Source organism: Chelonia mydas, chromosome 2 (genome assembly GCF_015237465.2).
Source record: "Chelonia mydas isolate rCheMyd1 chromosome 2, rCheMyd1.pri.v2, whole genome shotgun sequence".
NCBI lineage: Eukaryota > Metazoa > Chordata > Testudines > Cheloniidae > Chelonia > Chelonia mydas.
In genome coordinates, this window is record NC_057850.1 from 184,667,343 (window position 1) to 184,694,466 (window position 27,124).

Consider the following 27,124-nt stretch of genomic DNA (forward strand, 5'->3'; position numbering starts at 1 on the left):
CGTTTGCATCCTCATGTCTGGTATGTGGCTAGCTGATGACTGAGGTGCTTGCCCAGAATGTGGCCAAAGCTTCTTATACCCTGCTGGGTCAGAGGTAGGAATGTTACCAAGTGAGCGATACTAATGCTCATTATTTTAAATCATTAACTTAATTTAAATAACGGACTATTTGAAGTCATTAGCACAAACGGCTGTTTTCACCATGATTATATTAAATGAGACACAATCTTCTCTCTCTCTTTTAAAGAGACCTTTGTATACTGAAGATATATTGATGCCACCCACAGGAGGAAGCAGGTATTTTTGGTATCCATGTCTCCTTTTCAACAATTAATTATCCCATTTGTAAGCTTCAGCAACTGAGGTTTCTTCAGCAACACTAGCTGGAGACGTAGCAGTTAATGCCAAAAAGCAGACAAAATGGCGAGGAGCATATTAGTGAGGTATAAATAACCACAGGGTGATATTCGAGTGCTTATTATACACATCTCTGTGAGAAAAAAAAAAGCCTGCTTTGAACAGTGGAGGATAAGATGAAAACAAAGGAAAGCAGAAATCTAATTTATAACTGGTCATCCTGAATCAACCAAATAAGGATCCCAAACTCAGCATACAGTACATTAATTCTTTATGTCTGCCTGTCATTAACCCCTGTGGTTTCTCTGGAATAACATACCTTGCTTTAGTAAATCCACATTTCTTTCTTTTTCATTCCTTGGCCATATGCCAGTGCTTTCCTCCTCTCTGATGTGAGAGGCTCCATCAGTACTGGCATAGGACAATGCAATGCTACTGCCCCTTATGTTATTAAACTCAAGACTCCTGTGATCAAAATGAATCCAAGATGGGGATGTCTTGGCTTTCTTGAGAACTTGAGTAGTTACATGGCCATGCTGTTATGCATTAGGTGATCTGAATAAGGCAGACAACACAGTTTTACACTGACAGAAATAGTTACAGGGAAGAGGTAAGTGGAAAAGACAAGGGAAATCACTGATTATAACAACAGATTATGGTTTGATGAATTTTATGTAAATCTGACTCTATGCTATAGAAGTAAATTAAGTTTATTTTTGTGAGTGCATAAATACAATGATTGAGCTTTGATTTTTATGCTGGGAATGAATTCCAGGTCACCGTGTTTTGCGTAATGTGCTTAGTAAAATGCTGCTTTTAATTTGCACTGTATCTGCACTGAGAAAAATCAAGGTTTACAGTGTACGTTTTAACATGTCTTCTACAAACACTGACAGTGTTATGTTAGTGCCTCTAATTAGAGAGCTGAGGCTTGTTGGCAGAGGAATTCAGCTCCATTACAAGTTGTTGTTGTTTTTTTGTTTTTAACATGTGAGGCCTATGCTGAGCGTTCTCGGTTTTGGCTACTGAATATGATTACATTGCTTGCTTTCTGTACTTCACACCTCATAGTGCTTAGCAGCACGACAGGATTTGTCAGCTCTGCACACACTTGACATGAGTAGGTTCGGGGCATAGGAATGACTGTCTCTGTTTCAGGTCCTCTTTCCTTGGAGAATTGCATCAGTGGAGACATTTATTTTTAAATGTTCTTTCTAAATAGCTTGATATCTACTTTTCATATTGGGGGAAAATCACTGGGTCTGTCTCTGTATTTATAGGGCCTCCATTACTGTAATATCTGAGTGCCCCACAAGAGGCTTATGAATTTATCTTCCCAGTATTCCTGTAATGTAAGGGGTATAACTTAGATACAGATGAAGAACTGAGGCCTCAAAGGCCCAGATTTGTAAAGGTATTTAGGCATTGCTCTGCTCACTGTTACAAAACCTAACTGACTTGGAAGCCTTATTTTCAAAAGTGACTTAGACACTTGGGAGCCAAAGTTTCAAAGGGATCTAAGCTCCTAAATCGGCTAGGCCTAAATACCTTTACATATCTTGGCCAGAGAGACTAAAAACCTGATCCTGCAAACACTTAAACACATGCTTTACTGACAGATACAAATAGAGTTACATGTATGCTTAAGTATTTGCAGGACCAGGACCTAAATGACTGGTCACCCAAGGTCACACAGGCAGTCTTTGACAGAACCAGGAACCAAACCCCCGTTGCTCAATGCCTCGTTTCTTACCTTGGCCACAAGACCATCCTTCCTCCCTTTAGAGGTCTTCCTCCTACCCAATTTTAGGGTGATATATGGAGATTATGGCCCCACATCAGCAAATTAATTAAACATGTGCCTAATTTAAGCATGTGAATAGTTTCATTGAGACTACTCATATATACTTCAAGTGAGGCAAGTTCTTTAAGGACCTTGCCAAACTGGGGCCTTTGCCACCCTAGGCTTTGCTTTCCTTTTTAGAGATGTGAGTGGGATTTTTGTTAGAGGTAGGCCCAAATTTAAACCCAGATCTGAACACTCCAGTGCTTTGAAAAAGTTCAGATTGGGATCTGAACACCGTGCTTTGTACATGTGTACATGGAGCTGCAGAGAGGGGTGGGGAAAAATGTTTATAATAAAAGGGTTGTTATTGTCCGCCCGTCCGCCCCCCCCCCCCCCCGGTTATTTTAGGTTGAAGGTACCCACCCTTCCCTGACCTATGGTGTTGCTAGTGCAGTGCCATCATTTTAAGTGAGCAGTGTCTTTGTTCCCTCTGGCATTTAGACTGTCTCCTCTGTGTCAGCATTCCCAGTCTGTGCATCTGGACACATTAAGATACACAGACTCGGTCTTTAATTCCACTGCTTTTGAGAGGCTACTGGGAGATTAGGTACGGTGAGTGTTGTGTGTTTGCTTCGCACACGGTTCTGGCTGAATCAGTCCTTTGGAAAGCTCGGGATAGGGTTAGGGTGGTTCATTTCTTCCTCCACTGAACTTCAGGGCAAACGAGCTGAAGCTGCAGATATCTTAAAACTTCCAGCGCAGCTGTCAGTTTTAGGGGTGGAGGAGACCCCCACACCCTCACAGTATCTTTCTTTTAAGGGGGAAGGTTTGTCTTTCTGAATTTGACCACCAGCAGCAGGCTAGTTTTGCACAACCTATTGGACTCTGGAAAGAGCGGTTCCCCCTGTATGTGCAAACTGTGCACCCGGATTGTAGTGCTGAGGGAGGCGGGAGTTTGTACCCTATGCGTGTGACTGGCGCGGTGGCTGACACTGATATTTGATGGAGCTTGGTTAGGAACTTGAATAATCACGTATTTTTTTTCTTTCCCGGTATTTAACTGTACTTAGACTGTGGCGGTTTAGAGGCTGCACTGGAAGAGCTTTGACTGAGTGCACACACATTGCCAAGTGCGCGCCTGGGGGCCGCGGGCTCTGCGGACTGAGAAGTTGCCGGAGGGAAAGAGAGAGCTTTAAGTCATGTGGAGGGAATTACCTTGCGCGGGGTGATGCTGTGCTAGCCGGAACCACCAGGGGGCGCGTGAGTCGGGTTCTCAGCCCAGCATCTGCCTCCAGCGCAAGACGCCCGGGCTGCTCAGAAGGTGGACCTCTCTCCTCGTGTGAAGCTGCTGTTTCCCAGCGCCACACCTCCCACCTCGCCTGGCCGCGGCCATCGGTGCTCCAACCACCAGCTTCCCCGATGCCCTGAGGATGGAGCCGGCTTTTCCGGAGGGATCCAGCTCCGGCCCGCAGAGCACCAGCGCCACCTCCCCAATCTCCTCTCTCTGAGCCAGCCAAGCCCGGGAGCCAGAATTTAAAGAACAAACAAGGGACGCCCTCACCCCGCTCCACAAGCATCTGGGACCAGCCCTTTGCAGCCGATCACTTGCACAGGTAGGCGAGGCCCTGGCTGCTGAGAGACGCGTCTGTCCCAGCGGCTGCGGGGCTCTAACTTTCTCCAAAATGTGTGGTTACGCTTAAGAAAAGAAACAGAAATAAACTTTAGTCAGTTTCTCCTCCCTTTCTCCCCAGCTGGGGATAACGGCGGAGTGGTGCTAACTGGCAATCTGTAATCTGAGCTTGTAAATGACCTAGGCGCTGGCTTTTCCAGCTGGGACCTCTTGTGACTGTGATTTCCCATGCAGTATTACTGTTCTGGATCTCCTAGGCATGCCTTGGGTTCCAGCATATAACAAAACTATTTACTAGCTTGATCTGAAGAGAAATGAGCGTAATTTGATCCATCGTGCTGAAGTGCACGATGCTAACTTGGCTCTCGCTGTTATTTTTACAGCTGAGCACAGATTAATATTTCAGCGAGTGTGCTCGTTTCTATGATGAACTGGATCGATATTCTCTGTGAGCTCGTGTGAGTTTATCCCCAGCTCCTCCTATGCAGCCGGCTGGATGGCAAGTGCCTAAAATGAAGCGGAAAGGGGCTCCCCAGAGAACAACCCGGTACCAGTTTGTTAAATAATATTGAAGATTGACTCCACAAATGCTGGAAGTATTTGGAGAGCAATAATAGTGTGTCTTGGGTTGCAAAATTAAACCCGGCTCAGCCAGATGATATTACAAGGCAAAATACACAAGGATTTTTGGGTCCTAAGGCAAAAGTTTATTGCTGTTCCTGAAGAATGTCAATAGTTGTTTGATTATCCTCTCCCCTTTATTTAGCTAGGTACATTTCACAGAGAAGCCTGTGTTTCTTTCTCTCTATTTGCGGGTCTTTGGTGCCTCTCTTACCTGCCTGAACTGGTGCTGAAGTTCCTGATGAGGTACAGCTAAAATGTCTCAGCATGCAGAATGATGGCCCATATTAGAATAAAATAGTGCTACCAGAAATGGCTCATACATAGATAATGAGTTGCACAGAATACATGATGCATATGCTTAATAGCAGCAGCACTGGTACAGCAGGATGATCAACACACACACACTTATCGTTCTCCATCCCCCATCCTTATATGAGGTTGGAAATAAGAATTGGGAAAACTGTCAGATGAGTTTTTCTTGCCATTGGACAAGCAACTCCAAATCATTGTGTTAGTTTGAAAATATTAATTTGAGTATTTTTGAATAACAAAATCTTTCGTGTCAGCTAATCGGAATTCTTTATTTCCTTAGTGCAAACTTTTCCTTCACTTACAACAGGGCAGTTCAGTTAAACTTACCAAAGTAATTGAGGGGGAGAATTTGGTCCCTTAATGTTTTTGTTCTTGAGATTTTTCTTAATTCTTGTAGTTTTAGCTCATACAACTTCCTTTTGGATTAGTTTCTGTAATTGGAAACTGCTTGCTGAGTTGCAGTGGTGCGAGTGCTGTTTTCAAAGTCAACTTCAAGAAAGAAAACAGTTGAGGGAGTTTTCTCTTTAATCTTCTAAAAGCTCCTGGTAGATATAATAGTGTGAGATCAATTCAGTATATTTGAAGGGCCACACATCGTCCACTGTCAATTCCATATTTGCTTTAAAACTTGCAACTAGAGAACACACACATTATTTGTTAAATCTTTCCAGGCAAGATTTAATTATTTATTTGGTATACTACATAAGGGAGAGCACTAATGTGATTAATTTTTTGTGTATGGTAGATTAAGCATAAAGCAAAGTTCAGTTCTCATTAAAGTGTGAGTTCTGGATTTGCTTAGTTCATATAATCTGATGTTTTCAGAGCTCAAAATAAACTTTTTCATTAAACGAGAGAGAAATGGGACTTGATCTTGAAGCCCTTAATCAGCCTTGTTGACTTCAATAGGGAGTTCTGGCTGATTAAGGGCTGCAGGATAGTGGCTCTTTGTTACACAATTGGCTTTGTGTGTGCAATTGATTTAGATAACTTTGCATCTGATCCTCTTTTCATGTTTCCAGCTGAGCTGCCACAAAGTAGACTTCATTTAGGTGCTCACTTCTTAAAGAATCAGACAAATAAATCAGAGACATAAATGTAGTAGAGACTGCCAGAGAGAACACAAAAGTTTGTTTGTTAAGCGGAGGAAGAGGTAGTGGTGTGGGTATTGATTGAGAGACAAATGCTCAGAGAAAACAGCGATGAGTAGCTGTATAAAAGCCGAAGAAAAAGGCACTGATTCATATATTGAAATGTGTATTATTGTTGTTGTTATTTGTATTGCGGTTGTGCCTAGGTGTCCTAGTTGTGAACCAGGACTTTACTTTGCTAGACGCTGTACAAACTCAGGACCAAAAGATGGTCCTTGCCCCCAAGAGCTTTGTGGATGTTTAGACAGAAACCTTACAAAAGACAGATGTTCCTTGCATAGTTGTATTGTCACCAAAACGTTACTTCATAGTGTTGAAAAGCCTTCAAGCTAGCACATATCCGAGAAATGCTCCATCGGTTTATGACTTCATCTTTTCTGGTGCAATTGCTAGAATACCTGACAGTAAACATATGCAGGTGGAGTCCAATAAGCTTCACAGCCCATCAGAGCCACTTGCCCAGCCTCAAAACCTGTGGCTGCAAAAATAGTTTGTTTTTTTAAAAAAATTCTGAAAAAGTAAAATAAATAAATCTTGCCCGTGTTTAGTAGAGTAGCAGAAGAGCAGCAAGCTTCGCTTGAAGAGATACTTTCAGTATAAGCCCCTTTACTATGGAACTCACTTTTTTGGGGAAGGGGAACTTTTCTGGACTGACATTTCTCAATTTTGTTGTTGGCTCATGGGAATTTTTGGGGGAAAAGTCTGGGTAAATTCAATTTAGCTGCTCTTCAAGTGTGAAAAGGCCCTTATTCCCCATACCACGAAACTCAAAGCCCGTTTATTATAAAACTTCACTTATCACAAAAAGGCAATAACCTTGCCTGAAGGCAGGTGTCTTTGAAAAGTGGGAAGCAATTTCCATTAAGAAATAGTGGATCAGATACTGCGTCTGAGCTGGTACACATTGGTGTAGCTCCATGAACTCCAATGGAACAATGCTGATTTACGCTAGCTAAGAATCTGGTCCAACAAAAGTATTTGCATTTGAAAATCACATCATGTGTACACACACATAAGGTTTGAGATGTTCAGAGCAATAGGGGGATTTGGATGCTGGAGTCCGTTTACTATTGTGCTGAATAGGGATGGCTCTATGGTAAGTGCTTTCCTGATTCAGCGCCGTAGAGGGCAGTGTGTTTATTAACTAAATTCAAACTCAACTATCTAATTTATATAGGAAAAGAGACATGTAAAATTCCCAAAGAGATGATTAATATGAACATAAATAGCATTTGAAATTCAATAAGCTGGTATAAAATTACAAAGGCTATCAATGTGCATGATTGAGGGCAGAAATTGATCTGGAGTAGGAGGTCAAATTTACCACATTGTATAATTTGCAAGATTAATGACAATCAGGCATCCAAATGCCTTCGGCAGAAAATCAAGCCTAGACATGTTTTGACTAACTTTTAACAGTTTTCCAAGGTGCAGCGCTCCAGATATATACAGGCAAATGTAAATCTCACTGGTTGCATCACACATCTGTAACTACATCTTTGGTATCCCACAATAAAATAAACATGACACTATGTATTTCCAGGTATAGTACATAATAGTTAGCACACAATGTTAAGGTTCCCTAGACGTTTCCATTATATACCATTATGTCTTGTATTTGACTTTTCTCTCTGACAGACATGTACATTTGTGTCTATATTTGAGTGTCTCATAGTATATTCCAATAAAAATATGTACTGTTATTTGAATGAGCTATCACAATTTTCCTTTGTCTAGTTCTTTTCACACTTCAAGCAACAAGCAGATGCAGAAGAAAAAGTCCACTATATTAATGCAATGGTAGGGTTGAGAATTTGAATATATAAAAATCAGAATATTCCAAGTTATGGTTCCCAAGACAACCACTACTCAGCAATACTTCACATAAATATGAAGGCATTGAATTTACCAGCATATAATGTGATACACTACACCACCGAGGCAGCTCCAAGCAAATATGAAGTTTAAAAACCACAAAGACGGGGGATAACATATGTACAAAGAGCTATGTTATGGTTGCTGTGGGAACCATAACTGTGATTTTCTTAATTTTGTGTCTTGACACTCTCAACCATATTATGTTACTGTGTTTTTTGCACTGAAAAATGTAATGCACCGCTTTAAAGTGTGAATTAAAAGAATGAAATTCTTTACAGGCTTGTCTTCACTATGAAACTTGCCCATTGCTGACAACAGGTGCAGCTCTGAGTAGGTTTTAACTACTGCTACTCAAATAATGCTGCATGCAGTGCATCCTTGTCTACCCTTATTGCTAAAATGTTCAGTTTAAATCAATTCAGCTGCATCCATTCCTGACACCAATTGTCAACAATGAGTTATTTTTGCAGTATAGACTAGGCTTTAGATGACCTGACACATTAACTACTAGCTCTCCCTCTAGTCTGTCACTCAAGAGTCACATGCCTATCACAAACTGGCAAAATAAATAGTGCTATTCTACAAACGTACAAACACTACTGGGCATAGTACTTTCTTTTTTAGCCCTGAGTCAGGAAAGTACCCCAATTCCGGACAGCAGTTAAGCAAGTGCTCAAGTCTGACTTTTAGTGGGAGGTAGCTGCCTTTGAAAATCTACAATAACTTTAGTGAGTGTTAAGCACAGACTTAAAATTAAGCACATGCTCAAGTGCTGTCCTGATGAGGGATGAGCTTAAGCCTAAATGTGCGGTTGAATCAGGGTCATAGGTGCCCTTACATGAAATATATGTGTGTGTTTATAGACTAGGCTTTATATAAAATATATACGGCATTAAAGTCAACTGTACCATAAGGCTGGAAAGTATTTTATTAGGGGATTTTGATGACAAACTAAACCAGTAGCTTTCAACCTTTTCATACTACTGTACCCATTTCAGGGATCTGATTTGTCTTACATACCCCAAGTTTCACCCCATTTAAAAACTACTTGTTTACAAAATCAGACATAAAAATACAAAAGTGTCACAGAACATTACTGAAAAATTGCTTGTTCTCATTTTTACTATATAATTATAAAATAAATTGATTGGAATATAAATATTGTACTTACATTTCAGTGTATAGTACATAAAGCAGTATAAACAAGTCATTGTCTTTATGAAATTTTAGTTTGAACTGACTTTGCTGGTGCTTTTAATGTACCCTGTTGTTAAACTTGGTATCTACCTAGATGAGTTGATGTATCCCCATGGGGTGTGGCTACCAAGGGTTGAGAACCACTGACCTAAACCACAAAAATGGAACGTGAGTAGTTTATACATATTGCCAGAACACAGAAACATAATTCTGTAAGTGACCTAATTCAAAGTTTACAGCATAAAATCTAACCACAATTTCTCACTTCCGTTGCGTGAGGTGATCTATTGGGTGAAATCCTGGCCTGAGTCAAGTCAGCGGAGAACTCCCATTGACTTCAATAGGGAAAAGATTTCACCCTTTATATTTGAAAGATCACACACAAGCAAAAGAACCTGATTTAGGGGCCTATAGTTTATTGCTTGCTTGAAGGAATTGTTTCTGTTTAGCTGGAATTTATATTTTTTGTTATAATGCATGCTGTTGGTTTGGTTATAGACATAGCCTTACAATAATTAATGATGAATCAGATTAAAAATTGCATTGCATCACTGTGTGACCTTTCAGCCTGTTAACTTGAGTCATCCTATTAAAATATATATAATGGAACAGTGATTCTGCATATGCAGTCAGCTTTGAAAGGTTAGCTACATCTTCCTCTGAAACGGTTGTTTAAATAATGTGTGTGTGTACACAAAAAGTGCCCCAAAATAATAACCAGTCTCTTTTTACAGTCTCACAGAGGAAGGCTCAAGCAGGTAAAAATGAGAAGTAAAGGACAATATAATGATCAGGCTGGAACTTAGATCAAGTTTCACCTAAAACTCCCCCCTTTGAACCAGGCTGTTAGGCTGGAAGGTCTGAGTGCAGCCAGGAGCAAATTGCCATGATGACAAATAGAAGGGGCGTTGTTTGTCCGGTACCAGTCAGAGGAGTAAGGCAGGGAGCAGAATCCAGGTGGGAACGCAGGCTGGGGGCATCAATAGACGCCGCTACACAGGCTGGTCGCGAGAGGGCGCCGGAGCATCAGCCGAACTCGAGCCGCAGCGTGTCAGCAGCTGTGATGGGGATTCGTGGGGATTCCCCCCGCGGGGCGATCGCCGCTTCAGAGCGCCCCAGCCCGGGCAGGGGGGCTCCGGGGACGCCCCTGCTGCAGCGGGCTCGGCTGGACCTGGCCCCAGCTGCTGCTGCTGCTCCTGCAGCAGACGCGAGCCCGGCTGTGTGAGTTGCAGCCGGTCCCGAGAGAGGAGGCCGCTGGGTGTGGTTGGCAGGGACGCTGCGCCCTGCTCTGCCGAGCTGTCGTTGCGCCTTCTGCTCGTGTGTGTGTTGATTAGAGATGGGGCCAAATCACAGCCCTGGATCCAAACACCCCTGAGCTGTGGGGGTGGGGTGTACAACCCCCTCCCCCCCGACCTACATCTGAAGTTTGGAGAATCCCAGCACCCCCCTGTCCCGGCCACTATAGAAGGGTGTGAAAGCCGGGCCTGGCTCTGGCTGTGGGAGCCCATCTCTAGTGCTGCTCGTGCTTAGCTAGTTCAGGCGTCAGGGTAGCAAAAGCTCCGCTCCCTTGGGTTGGGGCCTGTGACACACTCCGCTTTGCAAAGCCATCTGCCAGGATGCCCAGGGAGTATTAATAAAGTGCACGCCAGCCCAGCTCCCATGCCTCTTTCCCGAGGTGCCAACGGGGGCTGGGCCTCCCAGGAGGGGTGAAGGGTTGTGCAGCGCCAGTCAGTAGACTGACCTCCTCAGGGCTGGATGTACGCTAAAGGCAGAATGCACTGTTACCTGGGCAGGAAAATACTGTTTGCTTGTATGGGTCTCTGCAGACAGGGCTGCTTTCCAGTTCATGTGGGGCAGCAGAACCCATGGATCTGGCTCTGCTCCTGCTGCCTGGCCAGACAAAACAGACACTGGCCAGGAAATGAGACTATCTGCTATTTTCTCCCTCAGCCCGCCTTCTTTTTTCCTCACCAACTCTCTGTCCTGTTCCTTACTCTTACTCTGTCATCCTCCCTGTGTCCAGCACAGGTCCTCCAACGGAATGTCTGCCAGCCTCCTCTGATGACACTGTTGGATGGTATGGTTGATCACCAAGACATGGAAATCACAATGGTGCTCTGGCCGCTGGGTCAGAAATGTATGCAGTGCAGGGCCCTTTAAGAGGCTGCATAGGGCTAAGGCAGCTACTGATGGCAGGGGCGCCAAAGAGGAGGACCAGGGGTCCAGGTGAGGGTAAAATAAAGTGCCCTTTACTTGAATACTGGGCGGATAGAGACCTGGTGTGTTCCAGATGAGAAAGTTTCCATTTTAGGGCTTAGAGATTTATCTGTGCATTGTGGATCCAGCTCTGCTATGCCACTTGTGGAATCAGTGCTCATTTCCCCACCTTACTGTGTAGTGCGATTTCCTTTATGTGAATTATCTCTTAATAATCACTCAGATTGACAGTATTCAGTCAGCAAAGCAAAATGCCCTGCACCTCTAGAGAATACAAACAAACATCTCTCTCCTAGGTTGTCCATTGTGACTCCAGGCTTATGGCCTTTATGATGCTTGAAATGTATTAGTTTATTATATATATCATATTTTAATTTGCTTTTGTGAGCTTCTCTCTCATTTTCTGCAAATTAGCAGAGTTGTAGTGGGAAACTCATTTTCTTTTATAATGATTTTGGCTTTTGCTCATTTCCCTGTGAGGACATATGAGAGTTAATATGTCAGTCACAGTGTAGAGGGACTCTGTTGATGGGCAACTGGCACATATTGCTACAGAACCGCACTGTAATGTTCAAAGAATATTTTCCATCTATGCACTTACACTGTGGCTGTAAGTGGTTGGGGTTGCCTTACCTAGGATATTAACTTCAAAGAATTTCCCTGGAAACAAAGAGACAAGAGAAATCTTAAGGATGCAAAATATTTTATAGCTTTATTCTGATATAAATAATTGTGAAAATCTGTAACTAACAAGCTTTTAAATAACCTAGGCAGCTGTTTCTTGTTTGGTCTTCTGTTAATTACTATGAAAAACGGCTGTTTATTGCTGTTGTGTTTGCTAGTTGATGGGGGCACGCATCATTTGCTGACTCCTGGTACAAATTTTGCCTTGGTACATCATGTGTTATAATAAACATTTAGCAGATGCTTTGATGGGATTGTTTAATTTACAGTGGAAGCTTTATGGGATCATTAAGTTTCAGTGAAGAAGATAAAAGTAACGGAATTCTTGCCAAGCATATTGGCTAACAGGGCTTGGCTTTACATGATGATCAAAGAAATGAAACATACTTTGTTTTGTATGGTCTAGAATATAGTACAAATGAAGTACGGTTAAAAGAGAGTGAGAGAAACAGGATTAGTGTAACTAGGATACAATTCACTGTGGGGGAGCGTTATTATGAAGAATAAGTCAATCACCTAGGTAGCTCTCAAGAGTATGTTCCTTTGTGTCTGTGCAAAGTCTGTCATGTTTTTAAGCTTGGTATTGACATTCTGGGTTCAGTTTCACGTCTATGGAAGCAGCTGTAGTCAGTTTGCTCCACTGTGCTACAACTTATTTTTATGCTATTTTTCACATGTACAAAATACATGTATAGTGTTTGGAAACAACTGTACACCTGGAAATTGGCACCACAGTGCACTGTTTGAATGAGCAGGTACCCTGTAGAAGGTACTGTAGCTTCCCTTTTCTGCCTTTAGGAATAGATGGGATACAATGGAGGGTGCCTCTAGCTTTTATTTTAAGTTAATTGCCACTTGCTTAGCTGTCATTAAATTTCAATTCTACTTGTGGGCACGCTGACTTTAATGGCCATCCTAACATTCATATTTTTTAAGAGGTTCAAAGTAAAATAATTTTCCATTGTAAATTTTGCTTTATTGTTATAAAGGCTCACGCACAATTGACCTGTTTTTTAGAATCTTGCTGTCTTCAAGACGAAAGAATTGAAACCCACAACTGTATTGTGAATTAGCGTCCTCTTTTCTGAACTGTGAGAGCTGGTGTGATGAAAACCGCTTTAGTCAAAGCCATCTTCTCTGGCAAAAATGAGGCATGTTGTGTCCCTCAGTTACAAGGATAATGTATGAAGCTGGTTTTTTTATTTGTGACTTATGTCTTTGTTATAACCGCAATTTAAAATATCCAGTGTAGCTTATAGTTAGAAATGAGAGGCTAAAATCTCATCCCTTTGGATTTATAATGAATGGTTGGTTTAAAGCAAAGGGTCCACATAGAGACAGGAGAGAGACATTTAAAATACAGTTTTTAGTGTGATTACACATTAAATATTGACCATTATGGGCCATTTCTGAAAGATGAGTGGTGTACAGGGTATCAAGTAAAGCCAAGTGCCCCTACAGGGAAATCCTTTGGGTGGGATTTATGAATACTGTGTGTTAGTTGACCACATTCAACTGTGTCTCTAAAGGAGATGACACACTGCTAGATGGGCCAGAGATAGCTAAAACAATAGCTTCATTTCTCACTCAAAATACTTAAGACACGTGTCAAATCTCAACGCTAAAAATAAAGTTGAAATGCAAGTTGAAATCCAAATGCCAGGTAACATTGACTGTAGTGGAAATTTTGCTCAAGAAAGGACTGCACGCTATGTGACCAGTCATTGAACATCCCCAATGGATGCGCCCCCACATCTGATTCGTGCATGAGATTAAATCATTGAACTGGCTAATGGCTTGTCATGATCAAAGTCTTTGTTGATTTATCTGTATTCTGATTCTTAGTTTCTGTATTTGTAAAGGGGAATGGTTAATGTTTCTTATTGCTAAGGGCTAACACATCCAGTACTTCCTGATCTGGTAGAAAAATTATTCAATACTCAGAAGTGTGAAGACTCAGCTGAATGCCATTTATGCTTCAGGATCCTGTTTTACCAACACTACTTAGTAACCAAGGGAAGCTAATGAGCTTCCTATGGCTTAGACCTTAAGGTCTTGTCTAAACTGGACTTTTACCCATGAGTGTAGATCTGCTAGTGCATATCCCTAGCATAGGGGTAAGCTACAGTCTGCACTGTAGCAGCGTAAATTATATCTACCCTAGGGGTTTTTGCTGGTTCAGTTAAACTGGTAGCCAAAAGCCCACTGTAGAAAATGTGGCACCAAAACCAAAAGCCATCAAGGGATGTGCTCAAGGTACTGGCAGGGGATGTAGGTCAGAACTCAGTGGAGGTTGTGGTATGGGGAAAGACATGAGTTATTTTGTTCAGTACTTTGTATGGATTTGCTACAAAATATACAAGTGGATGTGGGTTTGGGAGGAGAAGGAGAGGTTCATAGGATAATTATACAGGGGCTTTGCAATAAGGGAGAGACAATAAATCGTTTCAGAGCTAAGTGTCCAAACACCAAGCATAGGAAGGAAGAAAATAAATGTGTTTTAATGAAAAGTCAGAGGGTGAAATTCTGTCACCATTGAAGTCAGTGGCAAAACTCCCATTGTCTTCATGGGGACTAGCATTTCTCCCAGGATGAATATAGAAAAGAGAAGTCGATCCATTTTGTATTTGCAAACCTTCTAAGAGAATTAACTCATCATTGTGTTAGACCCTCTGTATGCTGATAAATTTGCCCTCAGCAGGGTGTCGCATGTGGTGCTGGAGACCAGAGACACTAATCTTCTTCTTGGACAAGATCAGGAGAGATAACAGACAACCTGAGGAAAAGTCAGTTTGGTCTTTACTATTGAAGCTGAGATTTAGGTGTGTGTGCAGCAGCTTAGCAATGCTAGTGTGCAGCATGATTACTCTTGTACTTTTCAGTATATTTCTATTGTTGTAGTTTAGCTAATGGAAAGTAGTTTTTGACTATCAAAAGTGAGCCTGCTGTAGCTGATTCGTATGCATGAGAATGCCATCTGACGTCCTAGGAGAGAAAGCTACTCCCTGTCGTCCTGCTGGAGATAAGTAAAATGTGATGTGCGTGGCATCCTCCTTACTTCTCATGAATAAGGAGAGACACTGTGGGCTCGACTCCTAAGAGGTGTCACTGAAAAAGCAGTGGGCACGTCGGCTGTAAAAAACATCAGATAACAGGAATCATCAAGGTGGATGAAACATCTGTCATCTTCTAATTATTTCTAGAATAAAATGTAAGTAATCTGATCAGAGACTGTACTATCTCGAGGCCTTGAGTGACTTTCAATAAATAGTTCATTTTAAGTGTGGTGTGTCCAGTGCTGTCTTTTTATAGGACTGTTATTTCCTATTTCATTCTTGGGAGCAATTTATTTACTGGAGAACCTGACTGAATAATTTCCAAAATCCTTCAGTTCTGTCATAAGGTGGTATGAGAGGCTTTATTTTCCCATCTCTGATCTTTAGTTCATACTGCAGAAAAACAACGTACTGTGCTTGTTCTTATGTCAAGCCACAATTTCTTATGGCAAGTTTCTTTGAAAACGTTTGCCTGATCTCAATCAGATTTGCTGCCTACTTTTTCAGACTTTATTTTTGTACAAAAATATTTATTCCCCTCTAGAGTGACAGAGACCTGTTGATAATACTATTTGAGTGCCTTTGAAGAAATACAAATTAAAAGAACGTTAAATGACTCAAGAGATGCATTTTAAAACCACAGATGAACAGTGAACGTGAGAAATGTAGATATAAAAACATGTAAAGATAGCTTTTGAGTTTACAGTGGAAAACTCCTTGGCTTGAGTGCTCCAGCATTACTGTTGTTTGCCTGTGATGCTTTTAGTGTTCTGGGTTATGCTGGGTTAGTAAAACAAATCTTTGTTTGTACATGTTGCTACTGGCAGTGCTCTCAATGTATCCCTTCTTTTCCGGTTCCTCATCTTTATGTTTCAGAGACATAATACTGCCAGGTCTTGCCAGCCTTGCTCGCTTACTCCTGTTTATCCCATTGGGAGTACTTGAAGAGCAAGGCACTACTCAGCCCGAATTAGACTGGCAAAGTCTGGCCCATAGTGAATTTCTGTTCAAAGAGAAAGTGTGATTGATACAGGTGACAGTGATGCCATTGCAATATGCGCACAGTAGCAAACAGCTTTATAGGTTGCCTAAAATACTGGTTCATATTGACTTGTGTTTTTATTACCTTCTTAGGTGTAACACATATCACTGTGCATAAACGGTTACTAGACAGTCTATTTAATAAGCATCTGTTGGAATGAAATTACATTGCACTTTTATATACCTTGGTAATGCTTTATTTTGGAGGTAGTTGTACTTAATAACCCATTTAGCAGATGAATAATTCTTTAATTCTGTTTTATACACTCCCAGCGATGACACTATCAGGCCTGGATATTAATTCTCTGAAAGGCACGGTTTCTGTGGTTGGATTGGGGTTTTTGGTGAAATGGCTAGGAGAGAATTTTCAGGATTTGATCAACTGGAAGTGGTTCACTGATCTTGCACGTAAAGCAAAAGGAAAAAGATGGGTGCAGTGAAAGGTTCATATTAATTCCACCACAAAATATATGAGCTACACTTTTAAAACACAGCGTGCCACAGTGTGTGTTGACAGAATAACCAAAGGATCTGTTAGGTCTGCTGCAGGGTCAGTGTCCAGTGGCTTTAGAAAGATGTGAGAAGATTAAGGAGAGAGTTGCCCTAAAATTGTCCCAGAAGCTGTTGCCAGGAAAGTTGAGTTTAAAAGAATCCTTTTATCGATCATGATTTCCTTGGCTCAGTGATGGTATAAGTTAGACCAGAAATTAAATTGGTGTAAGCTGATTATTATGTGACCTGGTAATGAAGAAGTATAAGAGTTTTTAAAACTGGTATAATTACTGTAAGTGGGCAAATATATCTGTACTAATAATGATAACCAGATCAGATTTCAGTGAGAACAAATAAGGTGGAAGTTAGATCACATGCTTCTATTTGGAGGCAAAGTTCGTGTACACCTAAAGGCTTTTTGCTAAGCTAAGGGTCAAGTCACACCCTGCTTAAGAACTTATGCTGCCATGTATGGGTTGAAATGTAGGAGCTGACCTCTGTGAAAAGGTGATGTAGTAGGTATTGCTGTGATCTGCATGTAGGGCAGTTAGAGTTACGCTCACTTTGTTCCTCACAACAGAATCCTTTGCTGAGACCCATAAGCTGCAGGTATCTTGGTGTGCCAGCTACATAGCTGCCTACACATGATAAATGCCCTCTAATGCAAAGGGGTGAAAGGGCATATGCAAGTGTACAGCACCTGCAGTGGAGCCCCTTGCAGTGAGAGAAGAGCACACACCCACTGGTCAGGGTTAGCCTCTGTGCTCCTCGGGGCACTTCCAGATGGAGGTATGTTGATGCTAAGCATCAGTTAGGGCTCTCTAAGGCAGCTCTAGCTGTGCGGTCTGTGGTGTATTAAAATACGTTTTTTTGCAAGGGTATCCTACTGAGTACATTATCTTATGCTCACTGTTCACATCATCTACTCCACACGTTATTGCTTGTTACTAAACAGCATGTAGATAATTTCTCTCCCCCTAGTTATATTTTGCAGGAAAGTCTTAGGTCCTGATCCAGCAAAACACATAGTCACGTGCATGACTTTAAGCACTTGAACAGTCCCATTGACTTCAGAGTGCTTTATGGTCATTAATTAATGAACTCCCTTCCCTTACTTAATGGGTACATGGCTGGGAGGTTCAGAACATTTTTCTGTTCTAATATGGGTTCATGGTATCAAAAAGGTTGAAAGCCACTGGTATAAAGGAAAGATTAAGACTAAGGGTAAAATCCTGGCCTCATTTAAGTCAATGGCAAAACTTCCATAGACTTTACTGGGATCCAGGTTTCACTCTAGGAGCCTACAACTCCATAATCCTTAACCTGGCGTTGACATTGACTCTCTGCATGCCTCGGGCAAATCTCTTTGCCTCTGTTTCCTTATTTGTAAGAGGCTCCTGATAATTCATTTCACTTCAAAGTGTGAGGATCGAGTAGTTAATGTACATAGAGCACTTTGCTGATGGTAAGTGCTACAGAAATAATGCTATCTTACACTCTGTATGTATCTCCCTAGTTTCATATGTGGACTGCTGGTATATCAGTTACCGCTGATTCCTATATAGCACCAGATCTCCAGCTGGTATAAACGGATAGCTCCATTGAAGTCACTGGAGTTGAACCAGTTTACACCTGCTGAACTATACAGCACGTAGTCTCTATTGGTTTAAAATTGTTTCTCTGAAAGAGGTATTGTTTCCCAGGTGTCTGGCTGCGGGTCTTGCCCACATGCTCAGCATCTAGCTCAGGGTTTCTCATACTGGGGGTTGGGATCCCTCGGGGAGTAGTGAGGTTATTACATGGGGGGACATGAGCTGTCAGCCTCCACCCCAGACCCCACTTTGCCTCCAGCATTTATAATGGTTTCAAATATATAAAAAAGTGTTTTAATTTATATGTGGGGGCTGCACTCCGAGGCTTGCTGTGTGAAAGGGGTCACCAGTACAAAAGTTTGAGAACCACTGATCTATCTGATCACCGTATTTGGGGTTGAGAAGGAATTTTCGCCTAGGTAGATTTGGCAGAGACCCTGGCGGTTTTTTTGGCTTCCTCTGCATCATGGGGGATGGGTCACTTGCAGGTTTGAACTAGAGTAAATGGTGAATTCTCTATAACTTGAAGTATTTTAATCAAGAATTGAGGACTTCAGTTACTCAGCCAGAGGTTAGGGGTCTGTTACAGGAGTGGGTGGGTGAGATTCTGTGGCCTGCAATGTGCAGGAGGTCAGACTAGATGATCATGATGGTCCCTTCTGGCCTTAAAATCTGAAAGTCTATGGCATCACATTTAGGGTCTTATTCTGTATTCCTTGTGCATTGAAAACTCCTACTGAAGTTCGTGGATATTTCGGGTGCTGAAGGGGTGCAAGATCTGACATGTGCCATAATAATTCTGCCAAGACTGGTACATTGCGCACAAACCATGAAAAAGGACAGGAAGGGAACGATGAATAGAAAGCTATTCTATATGACAGGGATCAGCAACCTTTGGCATGCGGCCCACCAGGGTAAGCCCCCTGGCGGACCAGGTTGGTTTGTTTACCTGCCGCATCCACAAGTTTGTCCGATTGTTGCTCCCACTGGCCGCGGTTTGCCACTCCAGGCCCGTGGAGGCTGCAGGAAGCGGTGGCCAGCACATCCCTCGGCCCGTGCTGCTTCCCACAGCCGATCCCTGCTATATGACGTAGTTTCAGGTGATAATGTGAGTTGTACTATAACATTTATTTCTTGTTAGGTGTGAAAATAAAAAATGTGAAGAGAGCGTTATGAAATCAAGGTTAAAAACATTTCAAAGCTCAAAGTTTTTGTGTCCTTTTTAAGTGGATTTATTTTGTTTATAAAGATCAGTAACTGCTTTTTTTTTATTCCTGTTACTTTTCATGAAGAGAGAAAAGGATCTGATTTCTAGCATTCGTTAAATGGCTAGTTCTGCAAAACTCCTCCTGCTAATAATTTTTAAAAATGGAACAGTTTTATTTTTTTCCTTACTTGTGTTACTGATGATATTCTAGACTGAGACTGAAAGAATTTTTAAGTCTCTCATTATTTTAATGTTTTCTTATATTTCATTGACCCCGTCTGAATTAAGCTCACTCTCTGGCTTGTATGCACTAGGAAACTGCTGTTGTGTTTGGGCTGGAAATGTAACTAAGCCATGCCCACTTGATTTGGCACACTGTCTCCCTCTGTAGAGGTGGCTGAGCCTGCTACAGCTGTGGCTGACAGAGCTGAGGCCAGGTCTACACTATAAACTTACATTTGTATAACTGTGTTGCTCAGGGGTGTGGATTTTCTGTGAGTGATGCAGTTATACTGACCTAACTTCTGTTGTAGACAGCACTATGTCGATGGGAGGGTTTCTCCTGCCAACATAGCTACCGCCTCTCATGGAGGTGGATTAACTGCACCAATGTTATACCAATAAAATAAAAACCAGCAGGATCTTATTAAAGGGGAAAAGGCAAAATACCACATTTATTGTGAATACAGAAAGAATCATAGTAAGCAGTTAGTTATAGCTATAACATTCCATTCAATCTCATATTTATTCACACATTCATTCATACAAACACACACACACAGGTTCTGCAAGGTTGTTATCATAGTTACCAGCCTTAGAGTTGCTCATGCCAAGCCACTGGCCAGGTGGCTTGGACATGAGGAGGGAGCAGGGCCTTGTCAGATGCTCATCTGATGCTCCTGGAAGTTGGTTTGCAGAATCAGACCCCAAAGTTCTCACTTTTTAAAGTCCATTTTTATAGGAATTTCTTCCTATGCCAGTCTATGGAAATTGCTTCATCATGCTGTTGCTGAATCAATCAGCAGATGGCACATTCCTGACGGCTCCATACTGCTAGATGTTATCTTGTTCTTTGGTTCTCCCATACTTGAGGCTGTTGGGTGGATTCCAGTCTGCCCTCCGGGGGTCCTCTGGTTATTTCCACTTGACGTCTTCTTCAGCCGATGGACACTGGATTCTTAGGCTGGCACCTCCCTGATCATTCAGTTATTATCCACAGCAAGCATCCATCCACATACATCCTCTATCTCTATTTTAATCACAGTTGTTAATACAATAAAAGGGCGGGGAGTCTCTGGGTGCTGTTTCTGTTGTTACAGGGTATTGCTTTGAGTCTCTCTCTCTGTGCGAATTGCTTTGAGAACAGACTCTGTCTTAGAATGTACTAACGCAATTAGCAGCTTGCAAGTTTCACACATAGAGGGAGAGAAACAGTACCAAAAACCAAGAGACCTCTTAATTAGTAATACCCTGGAGTTTAAACTATGGGGAATCAAACTCATTTGTGATTTTAATACAGAACTTCTTTAATATGATCGAACACCGACAGGAGAAGCCCTCCCATTGGTGTAGTAGTGTTACAGCGGTGCAGCTGCACCTGTGCCACATGTTAAATGTCGACTTGCCCTGAGTCTTTTAGCTCAGGCAATAGAGGCTCCAAGGGTGAATCTCCGATGCCCACTCAGAGACGTGGCATTGCACAAAGATTGCAGGGCGAGACTTGAAACATTTACAAGACACATACTAGCCAGAAGACTAAACGTTTAGCTGGAGGCGGATCAAAAATATTAGAGAAAGGTAAGGCCTCAGTGGGCTGCAAGGGAAAATATTCTCTTCATCAAGGCCTAAGGGCAGCATCTGGTGAGAATCCAAGTGACACCTGCCTTCAGTTGCTAGGAGGGCTGCTGTCCTTGGGTCCTGATAGAGGTTTCCACTTGTGGTAGTGTTTTGATTTAACTAGATTCTTTCCCTGCTCCTTGGCTTATGGCTGTCAGGAGAAGGAAGCTCTTTGTCCTTTGCCTGGCTGCTGTAGGGAATGAACTTCTCTGGCCCTGACTTCTGCTGGGGTTGAGCCACTCTTCCCCCTTTCCGCATCCCCACCTGACTGCTAGAAAAGGGGGAAGCTTCTCACTCTCTCTAGGTTTACATGCCCATCACGTTGGTGTGTTTATTTGTCTGTTCCCATCCTCTTTGTGGTGGTTGGCCTTGAAGCCTTATGCTGCTGCTTGTACATTTTATGAAAGAAACAGCTGAGGGAAAGTGAGAAGATGCATCTTGGTTTCTTTGCTCCCCAGTAGTTCTGGGCAGCAGATGTGAAAATGACTGAGAGTTGGTCACTGCTGCTGGAAGTGCTCTGTGGGGGATGGCCAGGGAGTGAAGCGGTGGAGAGAGACTTTGTGGTCTAGCTCCCCACCCAGCAGCTGAACAGTACAGAACTCCAAGCAGTTGCACCAGTCGCTATTTGGCATCAGCGAAACCGATGAGACTCTTCTTGGTTTTTCTCTCCTGCTATTTCTCTAGACAGGAATGAGCAGCAAGAGAAGCACCAAGGCGACCCAGGGTGGGGGAGGCTCTGAGGCCGTGGTGGTGTTGTGGAGTGGCTCCAGCGGAGTATTTTGGCTCCTGCAGGATTCCTACCCCCCCCCCCACAGCCTATTAATATGGGCTGCATGCTAGGGGCAGGTTTTAGCCCTAAGGAAGTAAAGAGGCAGTCGCCAGAGTTGAAGCAGAAAGAAAAGTGAGGAAGGTTGAAAAGGAGGAATCTCCTTTGTCAGAATCCCACCAACTTTTATTTGTCACAAACAACCTATAGGCATGGCTCCTGTCTCTAGAGGTATAACCCTTCTGCCAGGTGGTGCTGGCAGCAACAAGGCCTGGCTTCAATATCTCCGGGTTCCTCTTCACTGTACAAAATGGAACCAGCTCGAGCCCCGACCCAGTAATCTGGGAAGATTTAACCACCACCCCGGGCACCTCTAAAAGGCAATACTTCCCCACTTCCAAGCACTGAGTCTGTGTATAACAAAATAAAACTTTTATTAAAAGGGAAAAGGAACCCAGCATTAATTTGGGGAAACCCCACAACCACGACTCAAAGCAGGTGACTAAGCAAACACACATTCCATAGGACGCTGGGTGGTGTCCTTTGCCTCGGTTTCCCACCTTGTGGTCTGAAAGTCCGATGAATGAATGTCCCTAAAACACACAGCTTCCCTTTCCATCCTTTGCACCCCACTCACAGTTAGTTGCCCCTTGGTCAGTGAAGACCCAGAGTTCAGAGGTGCATTCACATGGGTTCACCTCCCACCCCTGAAAGTCAGGGGGTAGGCAGGTCATTGTGCAACGTCTCTGCAGCTGCCGCTGCCACCTCTGGAACTGGCTCACTGCTGCCGCTGTTTTCTCTGCCACCACTTTCTGCTCCCTGCCACCTCTGGCACGGTTATCTCTGCCATCGGTCAGCTGTGCTGCTGTCACTGCTGCTGCTTGCCACTCACGGCCATGTCCGCAACGTCATGTTCTGGATTTCCACCACTTAGCACGGCTGTTAGTGATTTCACTGGGGAGTGGGGTACCTCACTGCTAGTGCTGTCTCTGTGTTGTCTTCCACGTCAACACTGTTCCTGCACCTGTTCTAAGGCTCAGCCCACAGATCTGCTCATCAGTGATTACAGCTCTAGTAATCACTGAACAGAAATTAGGACTCTCAAATGAGTCCAATCAGCCCTGTCTTTAAACACTGGAGGAGGATAGTCAAATGGTGTCTAGGACTCTCTTTAAGCAGGACCCATGCCACCCTCTCACTTTCACTGGGATTTGGCATCTCTACCCCCTGCTCACCAAGTGGGGTTTGGTTTGCGGTGACCCCTTAAATCAAGGCAGGCTAAGTACAGTTCTGCTGCCCTTTACTCATACAGTAATGATACCAACATTTCATTACCCCAGCACTCAATGCTTAAGTGAATTGTAACCCAACACCAGCCAAGATTGATCACTTTGGCAAAGCATCTCCATCTGCTGAACACCTAAGCAGAGTAGGTATGTCTATGCAAATATGGTTTGCTCCTGAAGTCTTTCCCCCAGTTCATCACTAGATGTCAGAGGAGAGCTCATTCAGACTCTGCTTACATAGGCATGTCTGTGGCCTGGGACACCAGTGCATTTGAATGACTCAAGTATTAACATAGTTACCCTGACAGAATCCCTGTGAAGTAGAGCAGTGCTATTATCCCTGTTTTACGAATGGGAAACTGAGGCACAGAGTGGTTCAGTAACTTGCCCAAGGCCACACAGAGTATGTGCCAAAGCCAGGAACTGGAATTCAGGTCTGAGTCCCCTCCAGGTCCAACAGCCCAAGACATCCTTTCATCTTAAAAGCCCTTTGATTATATTTTTAAATTATTTTTAAAAAGCTGAAAGTTTGGGCCTACGCTATCTGATAATATCCCTTTTAATTTCTGTTGTGGAGAAACTGTGTGCTGGGAAGGAATGATAGCTACCAATATTTCATAGCAATGAGGACACACTTTCAGGATATATAGTAGTAGCTGTGGAAGAATCTACTATTTATGAAGGGATTTAGAGCCATTTGTCTCACACACATTATTTACTTTCAGTCCTGCTCTCAGATGTATTAAACATCCGTTCTGAGTACAATACTCTAAAGAACTATAAGAAGACAGTCAATTTAGGTAAATAGCAATGCCTCTTTTTAGACTAAAAAATGGTTCTGTATTATATCGCTGGCAAAGCCCAATAACTTAATTTCTCTTTCCCTTTCATTTTTCTTTTGCTGTGAGTTTTTTTTTTCTCCTTTCAGGGAGGGGGTGAGAAAGGTGGTTCTTTTGCTAATAGCACAAAAGGTCAGTCAGGTCTTTTGTGTGTGATTTGTTTTTTATTTTTTGATCATGTCCTCAATTTCCTCCTCTTTAGAATTGAATCTGTTATTGTGACTGCAAACTTTCCGACTTACATTGTAATCCACCATGGGTTCTTAATAACCTTTAGAACCTTGGCATTTTCCAGACCGCCAACCAAACAAATGCAGGATGTTTAGGATGGCATCTTAAATCATGTAATGTGCACATTTAGTCTGTCCTTCTTAAAATACAGTATGCTTTTTCTAGCTGACAGTAAAGCCATGTGCTCACAGTGGTAAACAATATTTGAGGTTAGGAAGCATCCTTGCTTATTGTTTGAAAAGGCAAATTTCTGCATGGGGGTGGGGGGGGACCAAGCTACTGCTGAGCTTCATTGCTCTCAGACTAGGAGAGGGTGTGATTATTATTATTATTTGTATTAATGTTGTGCCCAGGGGCCCTAGTCATGGACTAGGTTGGGGCAAGGAATAGAACACACAAGCAGAGTGAACAGTGTGATGCCAGCAAAGGTCATGTTATTTCCATGATTATTTGGGGATGGTTGACAGGGAGGGTTCCTTAGGAGGGGGATCAGCTGAATGGAAAGAAAAAGGAAGGGAGGGGAGGAGAGGGGAGAGGAACGGAGCAGGGCGGGGAGGAGTGACACTGGTGAGGAGTCTGTGAGGGAAGTATGGGGAAGCGGAGAACTGCAGCAAACAGCCAATTAGTGCAGGGCAGAGAAAGTCACAGAACGGTCTGTAGTTTTGACTAGAATGTCCAGTATTCCTGCTTTGGCTGCTTCTGTTCTGACAGGTTCGGAAGAAGTGTTGTGTTCAATCCTATCCATCTGGATTGAAATGTTAAATTATTTAAAGTGGAGGTAAGGTCACTTTCACCAGTAAATTGGTGTTTTAAAATGGCGGTTAAAAGAAAGTACATAACCCCATATCAGGGTTTTTTGTTTTCTTAATGACTTTGGGATCTCATTGAAAGCCCATTGAAGTAAATGGGAATCTTTCCATAGACTCTAGTGAGCTTTGCATCAGCCCACAGTGGTGACCTTATGTAGTTGTTATAACAAATCAGAATGTTTATATACAAAGTATAGACAGCTTGGTTTTCACTGGATGATTTGATGGGACGAGGGTGGGGCTACCACTATGGCCAAAAGGACTAATGAGATCCTTGGATGCATAAACAAGAAGACTCTCGAGTAGGAGCAGAGAGGTTGTTTTATCTCTGTATTTGGCACTGGTGAGACTGCTGCTGGAATACTGTGTCCACAATTCAAGAAGGATGTTGATAATTTGGAAAGGGTTCAGAGGCAAGCCACAAGAGTAACGGAAGGATTAGAAAACATGCCTCATAGTGCCAGACTCAAGGAGCTCCATCTATTTAGTTTAACAAAGAGAAGGTTAAGGGATGACTCAATGACAGTCTATTAGTTCCTATCAGGGAACATATATTTGATAATGGGCTCTTCCAACAAAGGTATAACATGATCCAGTGGCTGGAAGTTGAACCCAGACAAATTCAGACTGGAGATAAGGGGTACGTTTTTAACAGTGAGGGAACCATTGGAACAATTTACCAAATTTACCAATTTATCATGGTGGATTCTCCACAACTAGCAATTTTTAAATCAAGTTAAGATCTCTAGGAATTTTTCTTGGGGAAGTCTCTGTCCTGTGTTATACAGGAGGGCAGACTAGATGATCACAGTAGTCCCTTCTGGCCTGGGAATCTATCCGTCTATCTCTTTGGACTTAGGTTTTTTAAAGGCGCTCTGGGCAACTTTAAACAGCTCAGCATGGCAGGGATACTGAATCATTAGTATCAGATTAGTGAGCACCGACACTGCTGTCACTGCTACCAGCGTCAGAGTCACCTACTAGCACCCCAGAATTTACCGTCTCCCCATTAAACCTTTTTCCTGATTCTAAAAAGATGTTTTGACCTACACAAGGGTGGGATTTGACCTACACAAGGGTGGGATTTGTGTACAGGGTTGGGAGGCTGGCATGAGATCCAAAATGGGGAAATAGAGAGTTGAGGGTGGTGGTGGTGGAAACTAGTAGCTAAGTCCTCTCCACCCCTTTGCTATCAAGTCAGGCCATCCCTGATGACTTAGCAGCTATTATATAGATCAGGAATGGACCATAGCTCCTGCATTAATTCATCTTGCTGTACTTGGCAGTTGTTGGAACAAATCTTGGAGCCTTTATTTCTTGTTTCTACCCAATCTGTTGCTGTGTCTGCAGTACGTTGAATAATAACACTTGAAAAAAGGTCTCCCCTAAAGATTTTTTGTTTGTAAAGGGACAAGTGGTTCCCCCCCCCCCCGCTTTTGTCCTGACATTTCATTCTGCAAGTGTATTTCTGAAGATCTGTTCTGCAGTCTGAACTTTACTGATTAATATAAAATCAGTTTGCTTCCAAATCAACGTTTTCTTTACTCAACAGTTTACTCTGGAGAGCTGAAAATTATGAGGGAAAGATAAAAGCCCACAAAGGACCCCAGGGCGTATAGCACTTGGATTCTTTTGAAACGTCACAAAACTCATAAGTTCATAAACCCTGATTCCTTAAGGGCGGGATGCCTGTGTTGAATTAACATCCACATAGGTATTATTGTTGTGTTATACACAATAATAGCTCTGTGACAGCATCCATTTGTTTAGACTTTCTCTGACAGAAATCTATCTATCTTGTGTTAAGGGCTGCAGTGCCCTAAACATGTGTAATGCTGACAGACCCCAATCGTCCGCAAGCAGGATTGAACCTGGGGTCTCTGGAACTAAGTGCGTGAGCCTCTACTATGTGAACTAAAAGCCACCTGGCTTTTAGCCAAGGCTTTAGCAGACTTATCAATCTCTAGATGGTCTAGGTGCCACTAAAGGGGGACAGAGCACTACAGCAAGCAGGCACGGGTTACATATTTCCCCTACCTTAAGGAAGCATATCCCAAGCTTCCGAGACTTCCTGGTCCATATCCCGGATGAATCCCGATTTGTAACACTGACAGACCCATGTTGTCGGCAGGC

The 27,124-nt window shown here is 42.7% G+C and overlaps 1 protein-coding gene across 3 annotated transcripts in view; it reads left to right on the forward strand.

Annotated features, from left to right (window-relative positions):
* The first annotated feature begins 2,286 nt into the window (after window positions 1–2,286).
* CPNE4 (copine 4) overlaps window positions 2,287–27,124 on the forward strand; it is a 325,458-nt gene continuing 300,620 nt past the window's right edge. The window contains exons 1-3 of one of the 3 annotated variants that reach the window (XM_043540815.1): window positions 2,287–2,345; window positions 2,645–2,750; window positions 3,214–3,756. The gene's annotated coding sequence lies outside the window, so the exon portion shown is untranslated. Of the gene's footprint in view, window positions 2,346–2,644; window positions 2,751–2,795; window positions 3,757–27,124 lie in introns of those variants that run through there. The other 2 variants (XM_007064303.4, XM_037890311.2) reach the window with 2 other exon arrangements.